Consider the following 20,268-nt stretch of genomic DNA (forward strand, 5'->3'; position numbering starts at 1 on the left):
TAAATAAATAAATAAATAAATAAATAAATAAATAAATAAATAAATAAATACAAAAAATGAAAAAAGATGTTTCTCTAATATCAATAAACTATATACTATCTGGTAAGAATTGTATTCACAATATTCAGTCCATTTGTATTTAGCAACCTTGAAGAAAGTACTCTATTATCTAGCCTACCTTGGTGAGCCCAAATTTCTATACTTAAATCACTTTCTATTTTAAATTGCATGTATCAACCCAGAAACATCATTTTAGACCCTAAAATAATTTCTTAAATCCTAAACCTCTTACGCTTAATTGTGAGAGTATAAATATGTAATCTACTCTATCAGAGACCTGAGAAGGATAAATATTACCTGAGTAAAAAGGAAGTGCAGAACAAGAGCTTCTAAAACTACAGAAATGACAGAGACTGCTAGCTACCCTGACAGTCACCCAAGATTCCTCTCCAGCCTTGGAGCATCTATCTCTTCAGCCTACTGGCCAAGAATCTGAGATAGATTTTTCTGTGAAGCAGGAATTATGAAGGACTTGTCGACCTTTCTCTGGCAGAATTCAGCCTTTGTATCTTGGTTGTCCACAGAATGGAAAGCACATACTGTCAGCAGTTAAAGCAAGTTTTTTGACCATAGAATACCTTTGCCACATTTGAAGCAAACACCATATGATGTTCCTCAATGCGCATTATCTTTGCAGAACTATGGAGGGTGCTGTCAGGAGCTGATATGTCTCATTGTCAAAAAACTACTAGTGTCACTAAAGAAACGTTAATTATACATAATTATCTTACAGGATTTGAGGTAACATGTATACCTTAAGAAAAATTTTAGAGAGTCAAATGAAAACCAAAGATTAAGAGATTAGAGGTAATAATTAGAGGTAATAGCATAGTCCCATATTTCTAGTGGCTCTTCTCATATGAGACAGAAATTTTTTATTTTCTTTTAATAAGCTTCCCTGAGTTTAGATAAATCAGTAGCTCTCCTGTATACAAAAGACAAAAGGGCTGAGAAAGAAATTAAGGAAACAACACCCTTCACAATAGCCACAAAGAGCAAAAAGTACCTTGGTATGACCCTAACCAAGGAAGTAATAAATTTGTATTAAAAAAATTCCAGTTTCAAGTGCTGGGAGAGCTTACAAGATGGCAGCACTGGGACGACTCTAGTACTGAGCAGCAGCATAGCAGGATCGGCACAGTGACCAACAGTTAGAACTCACGGTCCTAAAATACAAGTGATTGTGTTTCCCAGGTGAGAGGATACCCCACGGATTGGGATTCAGTCAGCTTCAACTCACCCAGCTAAACCATGGAAGAGGTCCCGGTTCAACCAGGCACTTGGTCACCAGCTGAGAGCCACACACTAGCATGCTCTGATCACTGTCCCACACTGAACTGTGGCCCCTCAACATCAGAGAATGGAATTTCCAGTCGAAAGATAACTCCACAGTGCAGGAAATGATTGTGATTGACCTTAGGTCACCTAAGCATTCCCACCATGCTCACCTGCCATTGTTGAGTATCACTAGGGTACTGGGGCACACAGCTGCACCCTCAAACCTACAAAAGCTGGAGTGCCATTACAGCAGTCCTCAGATTCTGCTCCAAGGTTTGACCAGTTATCCCTAGCTAAACAGAAAAAGCTGTGGGAATACCTGGTTCTTCAAGAGGGCTACACCGAAAAATTACACATTAAGAACAACAGCTGCAGCTCACTAAATTCAGAGCAAGAAACTAAATTCAGAGCAAGTATTAGGGCAGCCATCACCAGGGCCTCTCCTGATTAGAGGAGAGCCTTCCTGAACACAACAGTTACCACACAGATCTATAGGCTGGAAGTGAACTGTGACAATTCCTGAGAAGCACCACTGTTCAGTTGACCATACCCAAATAGCTGAGGAGAACTCCTTCAGAACACAGCCAAGTGAATTCTCCTCACCCCAGGACCCAGCAGGTGCCAGAAATTAACAGACAACACCAGAGACAGAGATGGGTAGAGGCAAGCAAAAAAGCACAACCTACAACAGGCAAAGCATTATGGCATCCCCAGAACCCAGTTATGCAGGGTCAAGTAGCCCTGAACACCCTAACATAAGTGAAATTCAAGAAGATGACCTTGCATCTATGCTTATGAAGAGGTTAATGGAGTAAGCAAATAAAATGTGTAAAGAATTAGGAGAAGATATAATAAAACAGATTATGGCCATCCATACAGAAATACTGGAAGATGCAGCCAAACAGTTTGTGGCTTTCAGAGAGGAAACTATTAAATCATTGACAGAAATAAAAGAAACAGATGAATATTCAAAGAAACAGCTGAAGGAATTGAGGGAAAATTCAGTCAGACAGATGAAGTATATCAACAAAACAGTTCAAAATCTAAAGATAGAATTGAAAAAAAAAATAAAGAAAACCCAAATGGAGGAAATTGTGCAGAGAAAGAAATTAGGGAAGAAAACAGGTACTAAGGAGACAAGCATAATCAATAGACTACAAGAGATGGAAGAAAGAATCTCAGGTTTGAAAGACACAATGGAAGAAATCAATGTATCAATCAAAGAAAAAAAATAAATCTAAAGAATTCCTGACATAAACCATTCAAGAAATCCAAGACAACATAAAAAGACAAAACCTAAGAATAATGGGAATAGAGGAAAAAGAAGATTCCCTCTTCCAAGGCCCAGAAAATATTTTCAACAAAATCGTAGAAGAAAACTTTCCCAACATAAAGGAGAGGCCTATAAGAATACAAGAGGCCTACAGAACACCTAATGAATTAGAGCAGAAAAGAAAATCCTCTGACCACCTGATAATCAAAACAGTAACTATACAGAACAAAGAAAAAATCCTAAAAGCTGCAAGAGAAAAAGGCCAAGTAACATATAATGGCAAACCCTTCAGAATCACACATGACTTCTCAACAGGGACTATGAAATCCAGGAGAGCCTGGATGGATATCATGCAGGCCCTAAGAGAACACAGATGTCACCTTAAGGTACTGTACCCAGCAAAACTTTAAGTCCTCATAGACGGTGAAAACAAGGTATTCAAAGACAAAAACAGCTTTTAACAAAACCTGCATAATAATCCAGTGTTACTAGAAGGAAAAATACAACCGAAGAAAACGAACTACTTTCAAGAAAACACAGGAAATAAAAAAACCTCACTACAGCAAAAGAAAAAGTAGCCAAACACACGAATACATTATGATAGCCAATATCAATATCAAAGGATATAAAAGCCATGTCTAGGCATATATCCAAAAGAGGCTCAAGTACACAGTAAGGACATTTGCTCAACCATGTTTGTAGCAGCTTTATTTGTAATAGCCAGAAGCTGGAAACAGCGCAGATGCCCCTCAACTGAAGAATGGATGCAAAAATTGTGGTATATCTACACAATGCAGTATTACTCTGCAATGAAAAATAAGGAAATCATGAGATTTGTAGGTAAATTGTGGGACCTGGAAAGGATCATCCTGAGTGAGCTGTCCCAGAAGCAAAAAGACACACATGGTATATCCTCACTCATATAGACATATAACATAGGATAAACCTACTAAAATCTGTACTTCTAAAGAAACTAATTAAGAGAGAAGACCCTGACTAAAATGCTCAATCTGCATCCCAAAAGTCAAAGAGTATGGACATCAGAAGAACAAGAAAACAGGAAACAAGTTAGGAGCCTGCAACAGAGGGCCTCTGAAAGGCTCTGCCCTGCAGACTATCAAAGCAGACGCTGAGAATTATGACCAACTGTTGGGCAGAGTGCATGGAATCTTATGTAAGAAGTATGAAATAGTAAGATCTGGATAGGACAGGAACCCCACAAGGAGAACAACAGAACCAGAAAATTTGAACACAGGGGTCTTCCCAGAAACTCATACTCCAACCAAGTACCAGACATGGATATAAACTAGAACCTCTGCACACATGTAGCCCATGGCAGTTTAGTGTCCAAGTGGGTTTCATAGTAATGGGAAGAGGGACTGCCTCTGACATGATCTGATTGGCCTGCTCTTTGATCACCTACCCCTGAAGGGGAAGCAACCTTACCAGGCCACGGAAGATGACAATGCACCCACTCCAAATGTGATCTGATGGACTAAGATCAGAAGGAAGGAGACGAGGACCTCCCTTATCAGTGGACTTGGGGAAGGGTATGTGTGAAGTATTGGGAGGGAGGGTGGGACTGGGAGGGGAGAAGGGGGGGCTTATGGGGGAAACAAAATAAATAAAATGTAATTAATAAAATAAAATAAAGAAATAATACCTTGTATCCTATCTGATCTCCATGGTCTAAAGCTGGACCTCAATGACAAAAACAGCAAAAGGCCTACACACACACGGAAACTGAATAACTTGCTACTAAATGACAGCTGGGTCAGAGAAGAAATAAAGAAAGAAATTAAAGTCTTTCTAGAATTCAATGAAAATGAAGGAACAACATACCCAAACTTATGGGACATAATGAAAGCAGTGTTAAGAGGAAAGTTCATAGCACTAAGTGCCTTCAAGAAGATATTCGAAACATCTCATTCAAGCAACTTAATGGCTCACTTGAAAGCCCTAGGAAGAAAAGAAGCAGACACACCCACCGAAGAGGAGTAGACGACTGGAAATAATCAAACTCAGGGATGAAATCAATAAATTAGAAACAAATAAAACAATTCAAAGAATCAATGAAACCAAGAGCTGGTTCTTTGAGAAAATCAACAAAACCCTTAGCCAAACTAACTAAAAGGCAGAGAAACACTATCCAAATCAACAAAATTAGAAACAAAAAAGGAGACATAAACACAGACACTGAAGAAATCCAAATAATAATTAGTCTTACTTGAAAAGTCTATATGCCACAAAATATGAAAATCTAAATTAAATGGACAATTTTCTTGACCGATTCCACATGCTAAAGCTGATTCATGACCAGGTGAATCAATTAAATAGTCCTATATCTCCTAAAGAAATAGAAGCTGTCATCAAAATTCTCCCCTGGGGGAAAAAAAGCCCAGGGCAGATGGTTTTAGTGCAGAATTCTATCAAACCTTCAGAGGAGAGCTAACTCGAAAATTCTTTAAACTATTCCACAAAAAAAAAAAAAGAAAAAAAAAACCAGAAGATACACTACCAAAATTATTCTATGAAGCCATAGTCACCATGGTACCTAAACCTCACAAAGACCCAACAAAGAAAAATAATTTCAGGCCAATCTCCTTCAAGAACATCGATGCAAAAATATTCAATAAATGTCCTTTTTGTGTACTTGAGCATCTTTTGGGTATATGCCGAGGAGTGGTATGGCTGGATCTAGAGGAAGCACTATTCTGAGTTGTCTGAGAAAGCACCAGATTGATTTCCAGAGTGGTTGTACAGGTTTACATTCCCACCAGCAATGGAGAAGGGTTCCCCTTTGTCCACAACCTCTCCAGCATGTGTTGTCACTTGAGTTTTTGATCTTGGCCATTCTCATGGGTGTAAGGTGAAATCTCAGGGTTGTTTTGATTTGCATTTCTCTAATGGCTAATGAGGTTGAGCATTTCTTTAAGTGCTTCTCTGCCATTCAATATTCCTCTACAGAGAATTCTCTGTTTAGCTCTGTTCCCCATTTTTTAATTGGATTTCTTGGTTTGCTGTTTTTCAGCTTGTTTAGTTCTTTATATATACTGGATATGAGTCCTCTGTCAGATAAAGGGTTGGTGAAGATTCTTTCCCACTCTGTAGGCAGTCATTTTGTTTTGATGACGGTGTCCTTTACTTTACAGAAGCTTTTCAGTTTCATGAGGTCCCATTTATTGATTGTTGCTCTTAGAGCCTGTGCTGTTGGTGTTCTGTTCAGGAAGTTTTCTCCTGTACCAATCAGTTCTAGGGTATTCCCCACTTTTTATTCTATCTGATTTAATGTGTCTGGTTTTATGTTGAGGTCTTTGATCCATTTGGACTTCAGTTTTGTGCAGGGTGATAAGTATGGATCTATTTTCATTTTTCTACATGTAGACATCCAGTTGGACCAGCACCATTTGTTGAAGATGGTATCTTTTTTCCATTGTATGGTTTTGGCATCTTTGTCAAAGATCAGGTGTCCATAAGTGTGTGGGTTTATGTTTGTAGCAGCTTTATTTGTAATAGCCAGAAGCTGGAAACAGCCCAGATGCCCCTCAACTGAAGAATGGATGCAGAAACTGTGGTACATCTATACAATGGATCGTATAGATGTTGAGTACTACTCAGCAATGAAAACTAAGGAAATCATGAAATTTGCAGGTAAATTGTGGGTCCTGGAAAGGATCATCCTGAGAGAATTGTCCCAGAAGCAAAAAGACATACACAATATATACTCACTCATATAAACATACAACATAGAATAAACCCACTAAAATCTGTACATCTAAACAAACTAAGCAAAAGAGAGGACCCTAACTAAAATGTTCAATCCCCATCCTGAAAGGCAAAGAGGATGGACTTCAGAAGAAAAAGAAAACAGAAAACAACCTCTGAACCTGCCACAGAGGGCCTCTGAAAGTCTCTGCCGTGCAGACTGTCAAAGCAGATGCTGAGCCTGATGGCCAACTGACTGGCAGAGTGAATAGAATTTTTATGTAAGAAGTGGGAAATCGTAAGAGCTGGAGAGGACAGGAACTCCATAAGGAGAGCAACAGAACAAGAAAATTTGAACACAGGGAACTTCCCAGAGACTCATACTCCAACCAAGGATTATCCATGGAGATAACCTAGAACCCTGACAATGTAGCCACTTCTGATGAGAACTGATAGACTAAGATAGGAAAGAAGGAGAGGAGGACCTCCCCTATCAGTGGACTTGGGGTTGGGCATTCATGCAGAAAGGGGGGAGGGTGGGACCGGGAGGGAAGGAGGGAGGGACTTATGGGGGAATACAAAATGAATAAAGTGTAATTAATAAAAGTTAAATTAAAAAATATTCAATAAAATACTTGCGAACCAAATCCAAAAACACATCAAAGATATCATCCACTGTGACCAAGTAGGTTTCATCCCAGGTATGCAGGGGTGGTTCAATATACGGAAATTCATCAAATTGATCCAGCACATAAATAAACTGAAGAAGAAAAACCACATGATCACCTCCTTAGATTCTGAAAAGGCATTTGACAATATCCAACATAACCTCATGTTTAAAGTCTTAGAGAGATCAGGGATATAAGGCACATACCTGAACATAGTAAAGGCAATATACAGCAAGCCTATAGCCAATATCAAACTCAATGGAGAGAAAATTAAATCAATCCCACTGAAATCAGGGACAAGGCAAGGCTGCCCACTCCCTCCATATCTCTTCAACATATTTGAAGTTCTTGCTTGCTCTGACCCACGAGACTTCAACGAGGTTCCTAAAGTAGGAGAATAGAAGGAATGGGGGGGGGGAATGGATGAGAAATGAAGGCAAAGTCTGTTTGTCTGATCAAAGCCTCATTTATTAGAAAATGTTCCCCAACTTATATAGGGAGAAGGCAGGAAAGGAGGGAAGGTTAATTTACTGCTGCAGGAGATAAGAAGAATGCTTTCATGGGTAAAATATTGCAACTGCAAGATACCGTAAGGATGTTTTCTTAAGATACCTCACGGAAGCTCTAAAACTAACAGATGTCCTCACAAATCTATCACCCATGATTTAGGGTTCTAGGTAACTCTTTCACTAAATAGCTTTTGGTCTCCACGAAATGACCTTTGCTCACTACTTGGCTTTGGCTTTAGTAAATAGCTTTGGCTCACTATTTAACTTTGGCTTCAGTAGATGGCTTTGGCTCCCAGCACTTGCTACAGAAATAAGACAATTAAAGGAGATTAAGGGGATGCAAATTAGAAAGGAAGAAGTCAACATATCACTTTTTACAGATGATATGATAGCATACCTGACTGACCCCAAAAATCCTACTAGGGAACTCCTACAGCTGCTTAACACCTTCAGCAAAGTTGTTGGATATAAAACTAATTAAAAAAAAGTCAGTAGCCCTTCAGTATACAAAAGACAATGGGCTGAGAAAGAAATTAGGGAAACAACACGCTTCACAATAGCCACAAATGACATAAATTACAGTGGTGTAACCCTAACTAAGCAAGTCAAAGACTTGTATGAAAAATTTTTCAGTCTCTGAAGAAAGAATTAGAAGAAGATATCAGAAGATGGAAAGATCTCCCATGCTCATGGCTTGGCAGGATTAATATAGTAAAATGTCCATCTTACCAAAAGCAATTTACAGATTCCATGCAATCCCCATCAAATTATTGACACAACTCTTTACAGACCTTGAAAGAAAAATTCTTACCTTCATATGGAACAACAAAAAACCCACAATTGCTAAAACAATATTCTACAGTAAAATATCTTCAGGAAGTACACTGCCGTCAGAACAAAATGACTGCCTACAGATTGGGAAAGAAATTCACCAACCCTTTATCTGACAGAGGGCTGATATCCAGTATATATAAAGAACTCAAGAAGTTAAACAACACCAAATGAAATAATCCAATTAAAAAATGGAGTACAGAGCTAAACAGAGAATTCTCAATAGAGGAATATCGAATGGCAGAGAAACACTTAAAGAAATGTCCAATGTCTTTAGTCATCAGGGAAATGCAAATCAAAACAACCCTGAGATTTCACCTTACACCCATCAGAATGACTAAGATTAATAAATCAAATGACAACATATGCTGGAGAGGTTGGGGAGAAAGGGGAATCCTCCTCCACTGCTGGTGGGAATGTAAACTTGTATAACCACTTTGGAAATCAATCTGGCACTTTCTCAGACAATCAGGAATATTTTCTTCTTCAAGATCCAGCTATACCACTGCTAGGCATATATCCAAAAGACTCTCAAGTATATACAACAAGGACATCTGCTCAGCCATGTTTGTAGCAGCTTTATTTGTAATAGCCAGAAGATGGAAACAGCCCAGATGCCCCTCAGTTGAGGAATGGATACAGAAATTGTGGTATATCTACACTATAGAATATTACTCAGAGATTAAAAAAAAAAAAACAAAAAAACAAAAACAAAAAAAAAAAACAAGGAAAGCATGAAATTTGCAGGTAAATAGTGGCAACTGAAAAAGACCTTCCTGAGTGAGGTATCCCAGAAGCAGAAAGACATGCAAGGTATATACTCACTCATAAGTGAATACTAGACATATAATATAAGATAAACATAATAAAATCTGTACACCTAAGGAAACTAATCAGGAAGAAGGACTCCGGCTAAGATGATCAGTCCCCATTCAGAAAGGCAAAGAGGATGGACATTGGAGGAGGAAGAAAACAGGGAACAGGACAGGAGCCTACCACAGAAGGCCTCTGAAAGGCTCTACCCTGCATGGCATCAAGGTAGATGTTGAGATTCATAGCCAAACTTTGGGCAGAGTACAGGGAATCTTATGAAAGAAGTGGGAGATAGTAAAACCTGGAGAAGACAGGAACTCCACAAGGACAGCAACAGATCCTAAAAGTCTGGGCAAAGGGGTTTTCTGAAACTGATACTCCAGCCATGGACCACTCATGGATATGGAATGGACCCTCTGTACAGAGGTAGCCTATGGCAGTTAAGTATCCAAGTTGCCTCTATAGTAATGGGGACAGGAGTGTCTCTGACATAATCTGATTGGCCTTTTTAATGACCACCCCCTGAGGAGGGAGCAGCCTTAACAGGCCACAGAAGAAGAGAATGCAACTACTCCTGATGAGATCTGATAGACTAGTGTCAGAGGGAAGGAAAAGAAGACCTCCCTTTTCAGTGGACTGGAAGAGGGAAATGGGTGGGGAAGAGGGAGGGTGTGCTTGGGAGAGGAGGAGTGAGGGAGGTAGAGGGGGGATACAAAGTGAATAAACTGTAATTAATGAAAATAAAAATAATTTAAAAAAACAGAGACTGTTAGTCTCATAAAAAAAAGAAAACACATTTTTCATTTCATGCCAGTAAAGCAAATATGCTTTTGATAAAATATCACTCAAAGTTTTTTCATTTTAATATTTTCATGCCTGATCAATGAAAGGCATTTGTTAGTCTTTATAGATTAGTTTGAACTAAATGACCATGTCACCTGCTGAACTGTAGTTCAGGCGATCTTAATCTCTACTAATTTTGATGGTACGCACAGCTTTGCTTCTTCTGTGGAAACAAAGGCAAAACCTCTTCCCCAAAAGAGTACATATCCAGATTTCCATTCTGAGGTCAATCCATCTTTAAAATATTCAGGTTGATTCAGTTCAGCATTGTTTTTCCTCACTATACATTGTCTCTCCACAGTTGTTCTTTTCTCATTGGCATTTACAAAATTTAAAGTTAACAAAGTGCTATGTAATCTATCTCTGGGTGTCTTTACAACCCTTTTTTGTTTAATAAGCAAATATTTTAAAGCATGACTAGATCTATCTTATAACTGCTTGTCCTGTAGGATTGTGTGGCATGCTAGTAATATGTTTTAAGTTGTAATATGTAAAAAAATATTTCATTTTACTAGAGACATATAGTGGATAATTTTGAGTCTTAATTTGTACAGGTATGATCATAATAGCCATGATTTCTAATAAATGTGTAATTATAGAATCAGCCTTTTCATAACTTAGAACAATTGCCCTTGTGTCTACTAAACCTTCAATTTCAATGTCATGTATTTGTATCTTTTGCTTTGGTCTGTGATAATGTATAACAAAACTTATTTTCTGTTCTATCTTGACCTTTTTTTCTTACTTAAGCTATTCTCCTATTGATTACAACCAGAGCAGTGTTGATTTTTAACAAGAGGCATTAGATAATTTAATTATTTAGTGAATGAGTTTCTACAACACTGACAGGAAACCACTGAATCAAATTTGAAGTTGGGGCTTTGGAAGGCCAGCTTGAGAATTTTCCAATGGCAAAGAGTTACCCTGCCTGTCCTTGTTGATCTGCAATCATTAGTCCAATGCCAGCCCCTGACACACTTTTTACATACTCCAGAAGCCTGAGGCCTTCCTTTTGGATTATCTCTAGGAAAAAAAAAAGTTTCTACGACTCCTTGCATACAAGCCCTTTTGGAATTATCAGGCTTATCATAAACATCTGACATTTTGGTTTTTCTTAAAACTTTTAGAAATTATTTCTTTTATCAGAGTAGCATCACAAATATAAGATCCAATATTAGCCATAATTTTATTCTATTCACCAATATGGTGGTGATCAGTAAAGATCAAAATTACCTTTTTACCTTCAGAATTAGTATTTTCAAAAGCCAAAGATCTGATTAATATTTGTCTGACTTCTGAATCTGGTACTATTATATTTACAGCTGAGGTCACCCTTTGGGAAAAAATCAATGAAGGCTTACTTTGGGCCTTGTATAATTTTAGTAGATGACTCACTCCTCTTTTCTGATTCTTCAACTTTATCTCAAGCATTTAAAGCTGCTAAATAACATACCACCAAGGTGTGATTATCAAATTCAAGCTGCCTTTATAACTCAGCATGTTGACTTTCCCATAACAATTGATCCTGGGAAATATTAATAAATCTAGCTTTATGTTCAGGACAAAGCTTTCAGTATAAGGAATAAGTTCATCACAAACCAGGATTTCTTTTATTTTTTTTCTAATTTTATTTTATTTTTTTATATTAGTTACAGTTTGTTAACTTTGTATCCCTGCTGTATCCTGTTCCCTCTTTCCCTCCCAATCCCACCCTCATCTCCTCCCTGCCCCTTTCCAAGTTCATTGATAGGGGAGAACCTCCATTCCTTTCATCTGATGCTGGTTTATCATGTGTCTTCAGGACTGGATGCAAAGTTCTCCTCTGTGGCCTAGCAGGGTTGCTCCTCCCTTGGGGATGGGGGAGGTCAAAGAGCCCCCCAGGGAGTTCATGTCAGAAACAGTCCCTGTTCCCCTTGTTAGGGTACCCACTTGGATACTAAGCTACCAAGGGCTACATCTGAGCAGAGGTTCTAGGTTGCATCCACACATGATCCTGGTTTGCAAAAACAGTCTCATAAAAGAACCCTGTGCGCAGACATATTTTGTCCTTGTGGAACTCCTGTCCTCTCCAGGTCATATTAACTCCCCCCCCTTTTGATTCCCTGCACTCTGCCGAAGGTTTGGTTATGAGTCTTAATATCTGCTTTGATACACTGCTAGGTAGAGCCTTTCAGAGGCCCTCTGTGGTAGGCTCCTGTCCTGTTACTTATTTGTTCCTACATCCAATGTCCATCCAATTTGTCTTTCTAAGTGAGGATTGATCATCATACTGTGGGTCCTCTTGTTTAACTTCTTTAGGTGTATAGATTCCAGTATGTTTATCCTATCTTATAGGTCTATATAAGTGAGTATATACCATGTGTGTCTGTCTGCTTTTGGGATACCTAACTCAGAATGATCATTTCTAGGTCTCACCATTTGCCTGCAAATTTCATGATTTACTTGTTTTTAATTGCTGAGTAGTATTCCATTGTGTAAAAGTACCACAATTTCTGTATCCATTCCTCAACTGAGGGACATCTGGGTTGTTTCCAGGTTCTGGCTATTACAAATAAAGCTGCTACAAACATGGTTTAGCAAATGTCCTTGTTGTTTACTTAAACATCTTTTGGATATATGCCTAGGAGTGCTATAGCTGGATCTTGAGGAAGCACTATTCCTAATTGTCTGAGAAGTCACCAGATTGATTTCCAAAGTGGTTGTACAGGCTTGCATTCCCACTGACAATGGAGGAGGGTTCCCCTTTCTCCACATCCTCTCCAGCATGTATCACCACTTGAGTTTTTGATCTTAGCTATTCTGATGGGTTTAAGGTAAAAATGAGTTTAAGGTAAAATGGGTATAAGGGTCTTTTTGATTTGGACCTCCCTGATGACTAAAGATATTGATTATTTCTTTAAATGTTTCTCTGCCATTCTGTATTTCTTTACAGAGAATTCTCTGTTTAGCTCTGTACCCCATTTTTTAATATGATTACTTGCTTTGTTGCTTTTTAACTTCTTTAGTTCTTTATATGTTCTGGATATTAGCCTTCTGTCAGATATACGGTTGGTGAAGAGCCTTCCCCATTCTGTAGCCTCTCATTTTATTCTGATGACAGTGTCCTTTGCTTTACAGAAGCCTTTTGGCTTCATGAAGTCCCATTTATTGATTGTTGCTCTTAAAGCCTGAGCTGTTGGTGTTCTGTTCAGGAAGTTGTGTCCTGTGCAAATGAATTCCAATGTCTTACCCACATTTTCTTTTAACTGATTTAGTGTAACTGGTGTTATATTGAGATCTTTGATCCACTTGGACTTTAGTTTTGTGCAGGGTGATAAGTATGGATCTATTTTCATTTTTCTGCATGTAGACATCGAGGTGGACCAGTACCATTTGCTGATGATGCTTTCTTTTTCCAGTGAATGGTTTTGGTTTCTTTGTCAAAAATCAAATATCCATAGGTATGTGTGTTTATTTTTGGGTCTTCTATTCTGTTCCATTGATCCACTATTCTATTTCTATGCCAATACCATGGTGTTTTTATTACTATTGCTCTGTAATACCGCTTCAGATAAGGAATGGAGATGCCTCCAGACGAACTGTTGCTGTACAGAATGGTATTGGAAATTCTGGGGTTTTTTTTCTCCATATGAATTTGATATTTTTTCTCTCAAGATCTATGAAGAATTGTGTTAGTATTTTGATTGGAATGGCATTGAATCTGGAGATTGCTTTTGGCAGAAAAGCTATGTTTACTATGTTAATCCTACCAATCCATGAGCATGGGAGATCTTTCCATTTTCTGATATCTTCTTCAAATTCTTTGTTCAGAGACTGGAAGTTTTCCTCATACAGGTCTTTTACTTGCTTTATTAGAGTCACTCAAAGGCACTTTATGTTATTAGTAGCTATTGTGAAGGGTGTTGCTTCCCTAATTTCTTTCTCGGTCCTTTTGTCTTTGGCTTCTGATTTTTTTTGAGTTAATTTTATATCCAGCCACTTTGCTGAAGGAGTTAATCAGCTGATGGAGTTTTCAGGTTAAAGTTTTGGGGTTGCTCATTTATACTATCGTATCATCTGCATATAGTGAAACTTTGACCTCTATCGTTCCAATTTGTATTCCCTTGATCTCCTATAGATGTCTTATTGCTCAAGCTAGGACTTCAAGTACTATGTTGAAAAGATATGGGGAGAGTGGACAGGCTTGTCTTGTTCCTGATTTCAGTGGTATTGGTTTGAGTTTCTCTCCATTGAGTTTGATGTTGGATATAGGCTTGCAGTATATTGCCTTTACTATGTTTAAGCATGTGCCTTGTATCCCTGATCTCTCCAAGACTTTAAACATGAATGGGTGTTGGATTTTCTCAAATGCTTTTTCGGCATCTAAGGAGATGATCATGTGGTTTTTCTCCTTCAGTTTGTTTATATGATGGATTACATTGATGGATTTCTGTATATTGAACCTCCCTTGCATGACTGGGATGAAGCTTATTTGGTGATGGTGGATGATATCTTTGATGTGTTCTTGGATTCGGTTTGCAAGTATTTTATTGAGTATTTTTGCATTAATGTTCACAAGAGAGATAGGTCTGAAGTTCTCTTTTTTGGTTGGGTTTTTGTGTGCTTAAGGTATCAAGGTGACTATGGTTTCATAGAATAAGTTTGGTAATATTCCTTCTGTTTCTACTTTGTGGAATTGTTTGAGAAGTATTGCTGTTATCACTTCTTTGAAGGTCTGGTAGAATTATGCCATCTCGCCCAAGAATTTTTTTGGAGGGAAGACTGTTAATGATTGCTTCAATTTACTTGGGGGATATAGGGCTATTCAGTCTTTCTATCTGATCTTCACTTAATGTTGGTAGGTGGAATCTATCAAGAAAATTGTCAATTTTATTTTGATTTTCAAATTTTGTGGCATATAGGCTTTTGTAGTATGTCCTAATGATTGGATTTCATCAGTTTCTGTAGTTATGTCACCCTTTTCATTTCTGATTTTGCTGATTTGGATAGATTCTTCTCTCTGCTTTTTAGTTAGTTTGGCTAAGGGTTTGTATATCTTGTTGATTTTCTCAAAGAACCAGCTTTTTGTTTCATTGATTCTTTGAATAGTTTTATTTGTTTCTAATTGATTAATTTCAGCCCTGAGTTTGATTATTTCCAGCTGTCTGGTCCTCTTCAGTGTATCTGCTTTTTTTTGTGTGGGGTGTTTCATTTGGGCCATTAAGTTGCTTGTATGTGATGTTACATATTTCTTCTTGAAGGCACTTAGTGCTATGAATTATCCTCTGAGCACTGCTTTCAATGTATCCCATAAATTTGGGTATGTTGTGCCTTCATTTTCATTGAATTCTAGGAAGTCTTTAATTTCTTTCTTTATTTCTTCCTTAACTCAGGTGTCATTGAATGGCAAGTTTTTCAGTTTCCTTGTGGGTGTAGGCTTTTTGTTATTTCCATTTTTGCTCAGGTCCAGCTTTAGTGCATGGTGGGCAGATAGAATACAAGGGATTATTTCAATCTTCTTGTATCTGATAAGGCTTGCTTTGTGACCAACTATATGGTCAATTTTGGAGATGGTTCCATGAGGTGCTGAAAAGAGGGTATACTCTTTTGAGTTTGGGTGTGAACTCAATGTCTATTAGGTCCATTTGATTTAGGGAATGTGTAAGTGCCTTTATTTCCCTATTTAGTTTCTGTCTAGTTGATCTGTCCCTTGGTGAGAGTGGGATTTTGAGGTCTCTCACTATTAAGCTATTAAGATCAATGTGTGATTTAAGCTTTAATAATGTTTCATTTATGAATGTAGGCACTCTTGTATTTTGGGCAGAAATGTTCAAAACTGTGATGTCCTCTTGGTGGATTCTTCCTTTAGTGAGAATATAGTGTACCTCCTTATCTTTTTTGATTAATTTTGGTTGAAAGTCTATTTTATTAGATATTAGTATAGGTACCCAAGCTTGTTTTCTGGATCCATTTGTTAGAAAAACATTTTCCAGCCCTTTACTCTGAGGTAGTGTTTATTTTGTTGCATCGGTGTGTATCTTGAAAGCAACAGAATGTTGGATCTTGTTTCTGCAACCATTCTGTAAATCTGTGTCTTTTTATTGAGGAGTTGAGTCCATTGAATTTGATAGATACTAGTAACCAATGACTGTTACTTTCTTTTGATGTGGGGTTGATGTTGTTGCTGAGTTTCATTGCTTGTATTTTTTTTTTAATTTTTTGTTGTGTAGTTATCTATTTCCTATGTTTCCTCAGATGTATTTGTTTTCTTTGGGTTGGAGTTTCCATTCTAGTAACTTCTGTAGAGGTGGGTTACTGTGTAGATATTCTTTAAATTTGGTTTTGTCATGAAATATTTTGATTCCTCCGTCTATGTTGATTGAAAGTTTTGTGGAGTATAGTAGTCTGGGTTGGCATCTGTGGCCCCTTAAGGACTGCATGATTTCTGTCTATTCCCTTCTGGCTTTCATAGTTTCTGTTGAGAAATCTGGTGTGATTCTGATAGGTCTACCTTCATATGTTACTTGGCCTTTTTTCGTTGCTGCTTTAAAATATTTTTCTTAAAAAAAATATTTTTTTTTTGTTCTGCAGGTTCAGTGTTTTGACTATGATGTGACATGAAGAATTTCTTTTCTGGTATAGTCTATTTGATGTTCTGTAGGACTCTTGTTTGTTTATGTACATCTCTGTCTTTAAGTTAGGAAAAATTTCTTCTATAATTTCTTGAAAATATTTTCCAGACCTTGGAGTCTGATGTCTTCTTTTTCATCTACTCCTATTATTTTTAGATTTTTGTATTTTCATGGTGTCCTTGATTTTTTGGATGTTTTGTGTTTGGAACTTTTCTGATTTTATTTTTTCTTTGAGAGACCTGTCAATTTCTGCAAGTGTATCTTCGGCACCTGAGATTATCTCTTCCATCTCTTGTATTGTGTTGATGATGCTTACCTTTCTAGTTCCTGATCTTTTCTCTTTGTTCTCCAGCTACAGGTTTTTCTCTATTTGTATTTTCTTTATTGACTATAATTCTTTTCTCATGTCTTGCACCATTTCCTTCATCTGATTGAATGTGGAGTCCTGCTTTGCAATGAGGACTTCTATTTTTTTTTGTTTGTTTCCTCTCTATATCATTAATTGTACCTCTATTTGTTGGTTGTATTTGCTTGTATTTCTTTGAGAGCTTTGTTCATTTCTTCTTTATTTGCCTTCATTTGTTTGGATATTTCTTTGAGAGCTTTGTTCATTTCCTCTTTGTTTGCCTCAATTTTCGTGGTTATTTCTTTGAGAGTTTTATTTTTTCCTCTTTCTTCATCTCGATTTCTGTGGCTCTTTCTCTGAGGTCTTCTTTCATTTCCTCTTTATGGGTCTCTAATAGCTGGAAAAACATAGTTTTAAAGTTTTCTTGTTTATCTAGTGAGTTGAAGTGTCCCTTGATTTGTGAGGTTGCTGGTTAAACCATAATATCCTGATTTTTGTTGGGTGTGTTCTTATGTCTGCTTCTGGCCATCTGGTTATCTATAACCCTCAGTGTTTGTTCCTGGAGTCTGTTGTTCAGACTAAGATGATCTCTTTCTGTTTTCTGGATTGTTTTTTCAGGAAGATGAGAGAGGTTCACTGGTTTGGAAGGGTGTGCTGTGATTTCAGTTTGACCTAAGTAAGGAATGTGACTCTGGCGCTATTCATGTGTGCTTTTAGCGGGTGCAGTGTGCATGTGCAGATTCAACTATCACGGTGACCTGCCGGCCACTAGTATGCAGCTCTGTCTTGGATCCAGGGATTGTTTGCCTGGATTTCACTGGTAGTCCCACAAGGCAGAGGCTTCAGCATTGGGACTGCTATCACAAGAATCCCTACGATGCCCACACTAGGGGTGTTGGTGGCAGGGACCTGTTGTCTGGTGGCTTGCATAGAAAGGCCCTGAGTCCGGGGCAAATACTCCCTAGAAGGCACATTCACTTCCTTGCAGGACCAGTTGGAATGCACAGGGGTTCCCCTTGCTCTCTATTCTCTGCTTTGATCCTGCTGGTGCAACTGTGGGTGTAGGCTAACAGTCAGCTCAGTGGCACTGTTGCAGCAGGCCTTGGTGTCCACTTCTCTGACTTTCCCCTCTGCCAGGGAAGGTTTATGGTGGCTGGTCTGGGGGTAGCACCAGAAAGAGTTGAGTTGGGTGTCCTCAATCCCAGATCCTGGGCCCAGATCTCTCTGCCAGATGCTGCCCATTGCTAGTTCATATGTCGGCTGAATCTGCAAAGAGTACCAGGTAGGGTTGAGTGTCCTCAGATCCAGAACTCTGGTTTCTCTGCCAGGGGTCACTGGGTGCACTGGAAAGGAGGTGCTGTGGCCTGTGGCAGCATCCCCAAGCCACCTCTCTGTCCTTCCCCTTCACTAGGGCAAGCATATGGAGGCGGTCTCAGGGGAGTGCGGGGAGAGGTTGGGAATTCTCAGTCCCTGATCCTGAGCCAGGGGTTTCTCTGTCAGGGGCCGCTGGTGCTAGAAATTGGTGCTAGACCTTATTGTGCTGGACCCAGGAGAGTGTCAGGACATGTTGAGTGACTGCAGTCCCAGATCCTGAGCTGAGGTTTGTTTTCTAGGAGCAACAGGCAGCACTGGGGTCTGGGTGCTGTGAACCTGCTGCGAGCCTCTCTATTCTTCAGCATGGTTATGGTGGCGTTCTTGGGAGAGTACCCAAAAGGAATGGTTTTTCTCAGTCCAAGATCTCGGGGTTTTTTTGGTGGACACTGCAGCTTTTGCTGCAGTTGGCGCACAGACAGTGTGGTCTGTTGCAGATTCTGTTGGCTATCTCCTGCCTCCTCCAAAGACAGAGTATGGAGTTGGATACAGGGAAGTGCCTAGGGATCACCTCCTGGGATGTCTCCTTCCGAAGGAGTCTGCAGGTGACCTGATTCTAGATGGACTCAGTTCATGGTTATTCTATTTCTTCCTAGAAGTCTAGATAACTCCGTTCTGGTTTGATCAGCCCCTTCACTCACCAATTTTGGCATTTCAGGTCCTTTGCCCTTTGGCTAAGGTGCATACTAGCCACTGCCATCTTCATGCTGACCATTACAAAGCAGGATTTCAAAATATTTTTAGAGACTGAAATAAAACGTATGTCAGGAATCAGCAGTCCATTAAAATATTCGTAGCATTAATCCTTACTCCTTCACTTTTGCCGTCACTAAACTTCGTATAGGCTCCTGTAACTTTCTCAGTACTTAAGGTCATAGAAATGTAGATCTGAGTGAACTACTGGGGAATATTAGCCCCATTTTGCTCTGTGCACTGGTTGTGGAGAATATTGGTCAGCTTCAGCATGGAGAGAAGGCTTCCTTCCTTTCAGATACAAAGCTTAGGAGGCCACTAGAAACACAGTTACAAAGTCTATATAATAAAAAAAAAGCTCTGCAGCTTATGGTGTTCTTTTTTCACATACAAATAGGACATTTGTTCAACTATGTTCATAGCAGTTTTATTCATAATAGCTAGGAACTGGAAACAACTTAGATGTCCCTCAACCAAAGAATGGATACAGAAATTATGGGACATTTATACAATGGAATCCTACTCAGCTATTTAAAACAAAGAAATCTTGAAATTTCAGGCAAATGAATGGAAGTATAAAAGATCATCCTAAGTGAGGCTAACCAGACCTCACTTATATATTAGATGTTATTGGACCTATAGTACAGGATAATCATATTACAAAACACACATCCAAAGAAGCTAAATAATGAGGGCCCAAGGGAAGGTGCACAAATGCTACTCAGCTGGGGAAATAGGATAGACAGCAGAAGTGGATGAAGAAAGGAAAATGGGTAGGAGATAGAATGGGGAAAGAAACAAGGGTGGGGAACAGATGTAGGTAAACTGAAGTGGGAGGTGAGAGGGCCATGATGAAAGGAAACTGGGAGAGGGAGGATATCTTTTTGTCAAGCTGGAGGCCTGCAACAAATATGCTCCTGGAAGGTGTGGGTGTAACTCTAGCTGAGACTCCTAACAGGAGGGACATTAAGACTGAGGTAACCACCAAGCACCAGGCACGACAGCTGAAAGGAAGGGAACAACAATGTCCCAACAAAACCTGTGATACAAAAGTTACTCTGCCTACAAGGAGTGCAGGAATAATGAGAGAACAAAGTTTCTCTCATTGAAAGTCCAATCAATAATTGTCCCAACCTTAGACCTACCACACTCTAGAGAGCCCGCCCCTGACACTAATAATGATACTGCTATGCTTTTAGACAGGAGCCTAACTTTGCTGCCCTCTGGGAGGCTCTAACCAGCAGATCCAGACAGACACTAAGACTTG

The sequence above is a fragment of the Psammomys obesus genome, unplaced genomic scaffold (genome assembly GCF_907164565.1).
Source record: "Psammomys obesus unplaced genomic scaffold, mPsaObe1.curated_primary_1811, whole genome shotgun sequence".
Lineage (NCBI taxonomy): Eukaryota > Metazoa > Chordata > Mammalia > Rodentia > Muridae > Psammomys > Psammomys obesus.